Here is an 11,568-nt window from a genome sequence, read left to right as displayed (position 1 = left end):
ACATTCTAAGAGTATGCACATACGTGATTAGAAAGTGAAGGTTCTTGGAGGCTTTGTTTGCTGTGTCAAAGGTTTTGGTGTACATGCAAACTGCAGGATGAGATGGAGACTGTCTGAAATTGTTTTCATACCAAGTTAGAACTTTCAGGAAAGGGCTGGAGAAGGGAAGGGAGATTATAAACTATTCAGTTTTTTGTTTTGGTCAAGAGCATACAGGAGGAGCCCAAAGCAACACTTAGGAGGTTAAATGCAATTTAGGGGACATTTTGTCATTTTGGGGAGAAAGAGAGAGAGAGAGAGGTGGTGATCTCTCCAAATTGAAGAGATGTTTTTTAAATATTGAACTGGAGTTTGGGAAGTCTTGGTGTGTATCTAGCCTTTATAAGACTGACAGTTACAGGATGAAGGCCAAAGTGGAGAGAGTGGAAAATTAACACAGCTGTGTGAGAAAGCTCGTGGAAATGGGTTCTGTAGGATATGTGATTAGGACCAGAAGGTGATATTTTATGTTCATCACCTCACTTAATTATTCTCTCCGTGGTTTTTAAAAAAAATTTTTTAATGTTTATTTATGGGGAGTGAAAGCAGGGGAGGGGCTCGAACCCACGAACCGTGGGATCATGACCTGAACCAAAGTCAGACACTTAACTGACTGAGCCACCCAGGCGCCCCTCTCTGTGTTTATCACCTCTGTTCACCACCCTCTCAGCCATGTTATCTGCCTTTAGCTCTCTAAGACACAAACACATACACAAACACACACACACACACATACACACGCTTTTTCAAAGCCTGGTAAATTTTATCAAAAGCATCATATCCAGTTTCAGCTCCAGTGTGTTTTCTCTTTTTTGTTTTCTTTTTTTTAAGTTTATTTATTTTGAGAGAGAGAGAAAGAGTGTGCACACATGCACACGAGGGGGCAGAGAGAGAGAGAGAGAGAGGAGGGATGAGGGGATGAGAGAAAGAATCCCAAGCAGGCTCTGTGCTGCCAGCATGGAGCTGGGCACAGGGCTCAAACCCACCACCCACGAGATCAGGACCTGAGCCCAAACCAAGAGTCTGATGCTCCACCAACTGTGCCACCCAGACGCCCCTCCAGCGTGTTTTTGTGATGGAGATTAATTCTTGCCTGACTCCTATAGGTGTCGGGAGGAGAAAGGGAGGGATGGAACAACCCGAACTCCTCAAGGGAAGCAGAGGAAGGATGGGCCTGGGCCTGGACCACTAAAGGACAGATGCATTTTTCTCACACAGGAGGCGGCAGCAGGGGGCAGCTGACCCTCCCTTGTGTGCCAATCGTGGTTCAGGTGTGGGATGGTGCTGTAGGCCATGGGAAGGGCAAACAAGCTAAGGTCTGAGGCATGCCCTTTTACGAACAGAGAAGAAAGATCAATTTACCTTGAGAGAAGGCTACATACAGGTCAGGGAGTTTTAGAAGACAAGGCTGAAAAGGCAATTTGGGGCAGCGTAAAGAAGGCCTTGACTGCCCTGTCAGCTCCCCACACTCGTCCCGCTCTCTCCTTGTCCAGGAGCAGCACCCTGGGCAGAGATGCTTCTATTTCCTTCCAGAGAGGAGCCGACACAGATTCTCAGCCTTCATCTTGAAAAAAGCACCTCATGAGTCTCTTACGTCTTGAAGACCAGCAGATGGTCACTGCACTGGAGGAGAGCTAATTTGCCTGACTGACGAATGGTTTCCTCCCAGAGAAGAAATTAGTCATCAGAGAACTAGGAAAGCCAACGAACCACACTCAGATATGATTTCCTTAAACATAATATTCTCACCACCTTAAAAACCTGTCCGGATAAAAGGGGTGGAGGGAGAGTAAGAGCAAGGGGCAAGGAGAGAGAAAGAGGAGAGAAGGAATTGCTGGAGAAGAGGAGGGAGTGATAGAGGAACATGACAAGTCCTGCTGCTTTACGGTCATCGTGCTGACCCCTTGAAGCCACGTCTCTGTCCTCCCTCATGGGCCAAGAAAAGCCATATTTGAAGGGTTGACCTATAGTAAAGGAAGCCCCAAGAATGGTGGAAGAGATCCTCTATCTTTCTCCTTTCTCACTGATTTTACTGGCAGCATTGAATGTGCAGTTTTTGGTGTGACTTTTTTTTTTTTTTAAGAAAAGAGGAATTTATTAAAAATGGAAAAACTAGAAGCTGAGTTGTGATAGGGGCAGTGGGCTGATAAACACACTGCATCAGAGGAAATAAGGCCTAGTCCCAGCCTTCCTCTTGCAGTTGCTTAAGAAACTGAAAATGTATAATCAGGAAGCATTCCCTGGGTTCTTCCTTTTGTACCAGAAATGACTGGGGTGAGCCAGGCGGCGGAGAGATGGTCTTCCTTAGCACACTTACTTTGTTCTTAGTATGTTTGTTTGAACACCCAAACACCATCAGGGAGTACATAAAAGGACAGACAAACACCATGCAATCATGCTCCTGAGGGCCATAGTCTTGTAAAATAAAATGCAAAACTAGGTTATTCCAACTCTTGCAAATTGTCACTTACCAAGAGACCACAGGAGCCAAAATGATGCATTCTAAAGACAGTGATGTCCTCAGGAAGGTCTACACAAAAGTGAAATTAGCCTTATTAGTAGGGTGATGTATTAGGGATAATTGATTTTTGTTCTTTAATAATGCACTTGACTATTTTAATGTTAGATAAAAATAACAGCATGGGTTTATCCTATGTTTCCCTAAGAGAACCTTTGTATTTGCCAAAAGGACATTTCATGTGAAGCTGGCACATATTGTATTGATTGGGACAGACTATGCGGGAATATTTCTTATCTTTAGGTCCCACGTGGGTGCGTGACTCCCTGATATCACCAATGTGACATGGCTTCTGCCGAGACACTGTTGTCTTTGGACACATGCTACATAGGACTTTCGATGAAATCCCATGAGCTGGGGGACAGCCCACACCTATATACTCTGTAATTCAAATCTGCTGTGTTCACCTTTCACACCTTTCTATAGCATGGAGATCTTGTTTACACTGTAAAAAATTGAACACACACACACATACACACACACACACACACACACATAAAGACATGGGTTTAAACAAGATCATGATTCATGACTACTCAAATTATGGGTTGCTCTGTTCTCTATTATCTGTATGCAACTGCCTGCTTTTTGTTTATAAAATTGAAGTTAGCAAAGAAGAGTATTTTTTTTCTTACCCTCATTGCTACTTAACATCTAAGTGTTGGTGGGTTTCACTGACTCTGATAACATGGAGACAAGGGTCGGTAGAAGCAACACAGGCCGTGATATCAGAAAAGAAACCCAGACGACCATGCCAGAAACCCAGCTCCTCACTCAACACTTAGGAGGTCGTAGGTAAGGCTCTTCATTTCTCCAGGTGTCTGTAAAATGAGACCAGTTAGACTCTTCTGAAGGAGAAGCAGGAATCAAATGAAGTAATAGGAACAGTCAGCAAAGTGTCCAGCACAGGGCAGGCACTCGTGAACATTAGTTGAATCTGATTCTGAACCAGTGAGTGGGAAAGAACACAAAACACCCATCAGGACTATTTTTAATCCTAAAAGCATTTCTGTTAGCTGAGGAACATGTTTTGTGTGTTGTACTTACTAATCTGGAGGTGACTAGTAAAGTCCCTTCATTTTCTCAACAATAAAACAATGAATTGCTGAGCTTTTTCCATTGAATCTTTTTGGCATTCCAGCTAAGATTTGCACACAATAAATCAGACATAAGCATTATTCTTTAAGTTCATGTTGCCTTCCTTCCATGTACATGTACTTCCAAGAACACTGCCTGTGTGATCATCCTTATGTTCTGCTTTACTTCTAAACATTCAACAACTACTTTTGCAAATTCCTTTCATTAATGAGAAAAATATCCTTAACCTGGGGGAAATGTGCTAATTCCTTTAAAATATTTAAAGTTGAGAGATACCAGTTAGACATACGATGTCTATGTTTTAGGATGTCTAGATGTCCCCATTCTCAGGGCTGGGGAGGAAGCAGGTCCTCACTTTCAATGAGCCGTGGAAGATGAAATGATAACTCAAAGGCTGTGTCAGCCAACCAGTTGGAGCTCAAGCTTCCCGTTCCTCAGCTCACTCACCATGACTCTGCAGGCAGGGCCTCCTGAGATCACCATGAGTAATCCAGGTGAAGACAGGGCTGAAGCAAGCACAGTCTTGCTGCTCCAAGGTAAATTTGTTCTGAGTATTTCCCTACCACTTTGTGTGCGGAGGAGAAGCTGCGTCTTGCATGTGTACCTGGAACACCCCTCGTCTCAAACTGCTATTGGTTTGTCTACAAAGAATAAAATTGAAGAACAGCAATAATTACACCAGAAACCAAATCCAATTCTTAACACGGTAACTAGAATAATTTAGTACCAAGATTGGTAATAGAACCGACTCTATTAGTTCTGACTCACACAGACTGAGTTCATCTAATGTCTCTGTATCTCACTTTCCCCATCTGTAAAAGAACTGACTGCACTTACGTAGACTCTTACTTGTTTCTGACCATCAGTCCCTCTTCCTCCGAAATAGCATTCCCTTGTCAGGAAACTGAAACCCCCCACCTTGCCCCAAGTGCAAGCTGACCACATCCTCCTTGGGAGTGATTGATCCCATGTGTGGGCACAGGACCCAGTTGGTGCTTTCTGAGTCTTTCCCTGGGATTTTCAAACTGGAGTTTGGGAGAAGTTCTGTGTGTGTGTGTGTGTGCGTGTGTGTGTGTGCGTGTGTGTGTGTGGTAAAAAAGGGATGGAGACTGACATAGGGCTGCTTGTAGCCTGGAGTAGGAGCAAATGAAGTCAGCAGCAGACAGAAGAAGAGGTAAGAGAAAATCCTATCAAGTCAAGACTGGGGGTTCCAGTTTTCCCAAGGTGGTTACATCTCTCTCCTTCCTGAGGTCTGTCTGTGTGAGACAAGGCAATCTTCTCTTACCTAAGTAGTTCAAGTTGGGTTTCTGACTCTTGAAATCAAAAGAATTCCAATTTACCTGCTTTATGTATCCAGAGACAACCTGAAGAATTCCTCAGGCGAAAGGAGCAATGTATATATTTTACATGATGGAGCACTGATAGATAATTTTTTTCAGCATTATAATCCATTTCTTGAAAGTAATTAGAAATGACAAGCAATGCTGTTGCTGACTCTATTTGACAGGGTGCACAACTCATAAGAGAAAGAACCGAATATTTGTTAACAACCGACTTCCTCTGCAAAATCCAAAAATTTTAAATTACTTCAAACAAAATTATTTCCCAACCATTGAACCCAGTGACTGTTTTCTTCCTTCTCTTATGTCTCAAGTTAACTTGTCCAGCTGTGTCTATAGAGCCCTTTCTGTTCCTTGGGAAATTTTACCCCATTACTTGCAAGTTTCCATCCGTTAGATTCATTGTTTCTATCTTCTGCCTCCATTTCCACTGCTCCCTTGCCCTCTGCTCCCAGTGTCCTTATGCCTTCCCTGCCTTAATAAAAGCTCCCCCTACCCACATTCTCTTCCTGAGATACAGATAAAAACTATTTCTTTCCACTGAATCAAACAAACCTAGAGTAAGAGGCACAATAACCTGAACAGATCTAAGTTTGATCGGAGTTTTATCAGTTTCAGATTATCAGTAATGTGACATAGCAAATTAATGTGTACAAATTACAACTGTCCAGTCTCTGTTGCAATTTGCTCATCTGTAAAATGGGGATAATAATACTACCTACTTAATAGGGTCTGTGCAAGGAGGTAAGACAGGCCAAGTGTTTCACAGAATTCTAAATGCACAGCTACACTCCCCAATAAACATTGGTTGTCATCAGTATTATCATAACCTGGTCTCCATTTCTTCCCAGGCTTCTTTTTCCCCTTAACATGCTGCCCTGTGTCTTTTCTCCTCCCAGTCTGCTCTGCCCACCGGTTCTAATCCCTGAACCCAGTTCTTCTCAGCTGTCACAGACCTCTCTTCAGCATTTGGCCTCCTGGTTCACCATCTCCTGTTGGCATCTCACTCCTCCTTTAGCCTCTCTGGCTCTCTTCTTAGCTCTTAAATTCTTCTCTGTTTCTTGACAAGCTTCATTTTCTTCTCTAATGGAGGCTTTACTGCTGTTGATTCATTGGTCTTCTTCATCAGTGGAAAGCAGGGCCATGTTGAAACTGGAGCCAGAACCCAAGTGCTAAAGGCATGTGTTGGGCAGGTTTTCAGACCACAGATTTCTCTCACCAAGATAGGCAGATTTTGTTTGGTGCTCAAAGATATAGTGGAGCAAAGGGCTACAAGGGGTTATAGAAGAATGTAACAGACAAGGCTTCATCCATTCAATGTTTAATATCACCAGACTTAATCTTGGCCAAATTATAACTAGATATTATAAAAGAAGATTTAAATAAACTTAATAACACAATGGTCAAAAACTTGAGATCCATCTAGATGTTAGCTTTTTAGATTTTTTTGTTTAGATTACCTTTACCCTGATTAGTAACATAATTGCTGTAGAATGAATACCTAGGTTATTTATTTAGTCGAGTCCTCATTTGTTGATCTGCCATATGTCTTCCATTACAAATCCTCCTGAAGTTGTACATCCATTTCTGTTATTTTCCAGTGTCTCTCTAAAATTTTCTATTTTCTTTTTTCTTTTTTTAAATATTTGTTAATTTTTGAGAGAGAGAGAGACAGAGTCTGAGCAGGGTAGGGGGAGAGAAAGAGGGAGACACAGAATTGAAAGCAGGTTCCAGGCTGTCTGAGCTGTCAGCATAGAGCCTGACATGGGGCTCAAACTCATGAACCATGAGATCATGACCTGAGCTGAAGTTGGACGCTTAACCAACTGAGCCACCCAGGCACCCCTAAAATTTTCTTTTTTTTTTCTATGTCTTACTGCAAACTCAATTATTCTTGGAACCTCACATCTAAGAAAGTTTGGGAATGAAATTCAAGACATCTCCAACGTGAGCAAGGAGCTCCTTTATTCTGGGCGATCTATTGTTTCACTCTACAAGAAATGAGGCCTCACACACGTCATTAAGTGATGGGAATAATTATTCAGCCTTTGTTTAAACTTGTCATCTAAAGTTTCTTCATCCTGATACAATTAACTAATAAAGATCTCTCTTCCTTCATTGTCCGTCTTGTGAACTGTTTTCTCCTTGAAACCTCTGAAAGGGGTCACTTCTCTGCAGTTTTCCTTGAGAGTAGGGACTGTACTTTTTTTATAAATATTTATTTATTTATTTATTTATTTATTTATTTAAATAATCTCTACACCCAACCTGGGGTTCAAACTCACAACCCCGAGATCGAGAGCTACATGCTCAACCGACTGAGCCAACAAGGTGCCCCAGGACTATGCTTTTTTCATCTTAAAAAAAATTTTTTTTAATGTTTATTCATTTTTGAGAGAGAAAGAGAGTGAGCAGGGGAGGAGCAGAGAGAGAGGAAGACAGAGGATCTGAAGTGGATTCCATGCTCAGAGCAGAGATCCCAATGGGGACCTCAAATCCACAAACCATGAGGTCATGACCTGAGCTGAAGTCAGACGCTTAACCAACTGAGCCACCCAGGCTGAAGCCCAATGTCTTTCATGAGATAATTACCTAATACATGTCTGATGTTCTGGACAGAGGCAGGGAAATATGCTATGGGGCTTCTTTAAAAACCCGCCTTTGTAACCACCGAGCTCGTATTCAGTGGGATGCTGAGCCAGTGACACCACATTACCTACCACTTCTTCCTCTTTCTTCACAGGACTCACCAGAGGAAAGCAGTCTCCCTCACCTCGCTTCCCTCCCTCTAAACATACTTTCTGTGAACTGGGAGATGGGGACACTGATTATGGGGTAAGGGGGGAAAGATAGCGTCTACATTGTCAATTCTCATTATCTCATTTGGTCATCTCTACCACTCAGTGAGGTAGAGAGATTAGATCTAACCCCATTTCACAAGCAAAAGTCTAAAGCTTAAGACAGTCAAGAAAATTCCACAAGATTATTTCTAGTGGCTGTATAGTCAGCCTCCAGACTCCTATCCAATCACATGAAATTCTCACGGCCATAGATCTTTAGAGGTCAGTGTGTAACAACAGCTATGCTTTCCCTTTACAAATGTAAAGGCACTTTCGTAAATATTATCTGCTGTCAATACAGAAATGAACCACCAAGATTCCATGCACCAACTCCACCAGTTCTTTCTAGTAAGTAGAAAGATGTAACTAATGCTTACCTGATGTATTCATTCTGTATCTCAGTAATTGCTTTATACTTTCCCTAAGATTTTAGGGGAACTTCTTTTATGAAAATAAATGTATTTGTATCCAAACCTCACAGCAGGAATTTGATCGTCCAAGTAGGCAACCTCAGTCCTTGGATGTATTTGATTTAAAACGAAATCAAATTACTTTTTTTTTTTAATTTTTTAAATGTTAATTTTTGAGAGAGCGTGCGCGCATGAGTGGGGTAGGGGCAGAGAGCAAGAGGGAGACACAGAACCCAAAGAATCCAAAGCAGGCTCCAGGCTCTGAGCTGTCAGCAGGAACTCAAACTCACAAACCATGAGATCATTACCTGAGCCAAAGTTGGAGCTTAACTGACTGAGCCACTCAGATGCCCCTCAAGTGACTTATTAAATTGAAATATGATTGATATTACACTGTGTAAGTTTAAAATACACAATGTCTTGATCTGATGCATTTATATATTGCAATATGATTACCACCTTAGGTTACCTAACACCTCTATTATGTCACATAATTATTTCTTTTCTTTTTTGTGGTGGGAACAATTAAGATACAGATTTTTAGCAACTTTGAAGTTTAAAAAATTGCACTGTAGGGGCTCCTGGGTGGCTCAGTCAGTTAAGTGTCTGACTTTGGCTCAGGTTATGATCTCGCAGTCTGTGAGTTCAAGGCCGGCGTCGGACTCTGTGCTGACAGCTCAGAGTCTGGAACCTGCTTCAAATTCTGTATTTCCCTTTCTTTCTGCCCCTCTCCCGGCTCATGCACGCTTGTGCTCTCTCTCTTTCAAAAATAGATAAACATTAAAAAAAATTGCACTGCAGTCTACAATCTCTATGCTGTGCAATAGATCTCCAAGACTCATCTATTGGTTGTAGGTTTGTACCCTTAAACAACATCTCCCCAATTTCCCCACTCCCCAGCCCCTGGTAAGCACCAAATGACATTTGAAGAAACTCCACTAAAGTTTCCAGTAGGCTACTGATGAGGTTTCTGGGGTGACAGTGGGGTTTGTGGGGTCCAGAGCTGACGACCAAGAAAGAATTCTTGAAGACGTCTTTGGTGCAAAAAGGTGATTTTATTAAAGCATGGGGACAGGAACTGTGGGCAGAAAGAGCTGCCTCGGGATCATGAGGAGAGACTGGTTATGTACTATGCAGTTGGGGCAGGTAAGGTCCAGGGGAAGTTTCCAGTGAGATTTTCATATGCTAAAAGGGACTCCCAGGATAGTGGAGGCCTAGCTATTGTCAAGCTAAGGTTGTTTTTCCTTCTAGCAAAGCATTAACATTAAGACAGTAGGGAGTTCCCGGAGAAACGTTTTACTCTGCCAGCCTCAAGTATTTGTCACTGGGCTGCAGGTTTATAAAGAAACTTAGTTCTTTTTGCCATTTCTTTCTGCCTTTGTTTCCCACATTACTGTGGATGGGGGGATGTCGCAGCTCCAGGATTGCCTTTTTCTTGTGATTTACTATGATATTTTCAAATAGATGGAGACTCAGGTCCTGCAGGACTATGATCAGTTAACCATTTGTTTTCCACTTTCTTTTGTTCTTGGGAGTGCCCTAGGAATATCACACATATCCCACCTGGGAGTGGGAGCAGGGATGTTTGTGGCCTATCAGCTTGCCTTATGTTTCCTCATCAGCTACAACCCCTTAAGGGCAGAGAAATGTTTTATTTACCTATATACTCAGCCCTGTAGCACTCTGCCTGGCATATACTATATACTCAATAAATATTGAAATGAATGAATGAATTCATAATTTTAGTTATCATCTATAGAAGTTCACTTCCAGATCCACCAGTTAACTACCTCCTAACTTCCAAGCTTGGGGTTTTATAATTGCCTGTGATTTTGGAACCCCTATGTAAATAATTATAATTCAGTAAGGAAAATCTAAGAGCAATACAATGGCAAACTTAGGGGGGTAAGAGATTAGAACATCAAGATAGATTTAATCTCTAACAAAGACCATAGTCGCAAATACACGTAGGCTCAGCTATGACTAGAAAACATGTAATGTATCTAAAACCAAAGAGCACCAAGGGAAGAATTCTGCCTATAGAGAAAATTGGAAAGAGAAGACAAGCACCATAGCAATTGGTATGCTCTGAGATTGGTGTGTATTTTCTGCTCGAGAAGAATTAGGTAGTTTTAGTACATCACCTCTTATTTTGCCCAAGTGGGGAAGATTGCACTTTTGTGAGTTTTGTAAAGACCTACTTGTGCTTAGGGGTGCCTGGGTGGCTCAGTCGGTCAAGCGTCCGACTTTGGCTCGGGTCATGATCTCGCGGTTTGTGAGTTCAAGCCCCGCATCAGGCTCTGTGCTGACAGCTCAGAGCCTGGAGGCTGCTTCGGATTCTGTGTCTCCCTCTCTCTCTGCCCCTCCCCTGCTCATGCTCTGTCTCTCTCTGTCTCAAAACTAAATAAAACATTAAAAAAAATTTTTTTAAAGACCTCCTTGTGCTTAATTTTGATGGAAGTCAGTGGTAAAAGGAGGCTCAGGACCCAGCCAGGATGGAAATTCAAATTCAATGAAGAGTCAATAATGGTATATTTCTCTTGTATAGGAAGAATTTCCCCAAGGAACAAGAAGAAACAATCTCTTATTTGCTCAACAAGGAAGTTCAAAGATCTTGTTCCTTGAGGTCTGCTCTCTACAGAGGAGAACCATTGTGTGAAGCAAGGAGAATGTGGAAGGTTCTAGTACAGACTCTGCCATTAATCTTTTGGTGGCCAGGGATGGTTTAACCTGGGACGGCTGCATGATGTAGTGGAGAAAATCAGACCTGTGTTCTAATCCTGACCCTGAGTCCTAATAACTGTATAAATGTGGACAAAGCCTTTCTAGGCCTGTTTGCAGGTTTTTTGAAGAAAGTGACCTATTCTTTCTTCCTACTCCAACAGAGAAACTGCTTCAAACTTGTTCTGAGCCCCAAACCGCTTTCCAAGCAGCCTGCCTGGCTGAGGTTACCTTGTACTGGGGACCACTTGTTTATTGTGCAAATAAGGCCAAGGTATTTGCCCAAGGCCTTGCCTCAGCAGAACGCTAAACTCTGTTAAGCCCTTTGTGGGAGTTTTGGGGATAAATACAATTTATTTGTAGCCATTTCATCACTGCATGCTTGACCTGCTTTATATAACTATCTATCCCAGTAACTCATGCAGTCCAATCATGTCTAATATATTCATAGCCAAGTTACAAAATATTCTCTTGCTGCTGTCCTTGAAATATCTTTTTACTTCAAACTTAACTGACTCTCTCAAATGAATATCCAGGGCCAGGAAGTAAATATTGAGATTATCAGGAACAAGTTAAGGCTGACTGCCTCCATTCATTGATTT

General features: G+C 42.1%; 1 long non-coding RNA gene across 1 annotated transcript in view; it reads right to left on the bottom strand.

The window, feature by feature from the left end:
* Positions 1 to 3,016: 3,016 nt before the first annotated feature.
* The window catches only part of LOC125925155 (uncharacterized), a 20,091-nt gene continuing 11,539 nt past the window's right edge, over positions 3,017 to 11,568 (bottom strand). The window contains exon 2 of the long non-coding RNA XR_007458714.1: positions 3,017 to 4,296. This is a non-coding gene — a long non-coding RNA (uncharacterized LOC125925155). The remainder of the gene's footprint in view (positions 4,297 to 11,568) is intronic.

This window comes from Panthera uncia, chromosome F1 (genome assembly GCF_023721935.1).
Source record: "Panthera uncia isolate 11264 chromosome F1, Puncia_PCG_1.0, whole genome shotgun sequence".
NCBI lineage: Eukaryota > Metazoa > Chordata > Mammalia > Carnivora > Felidae > Panthera > Panthera uncia.
This window is presented reverse-complemented; position numbering and strand designations above follow the sequence as displayed.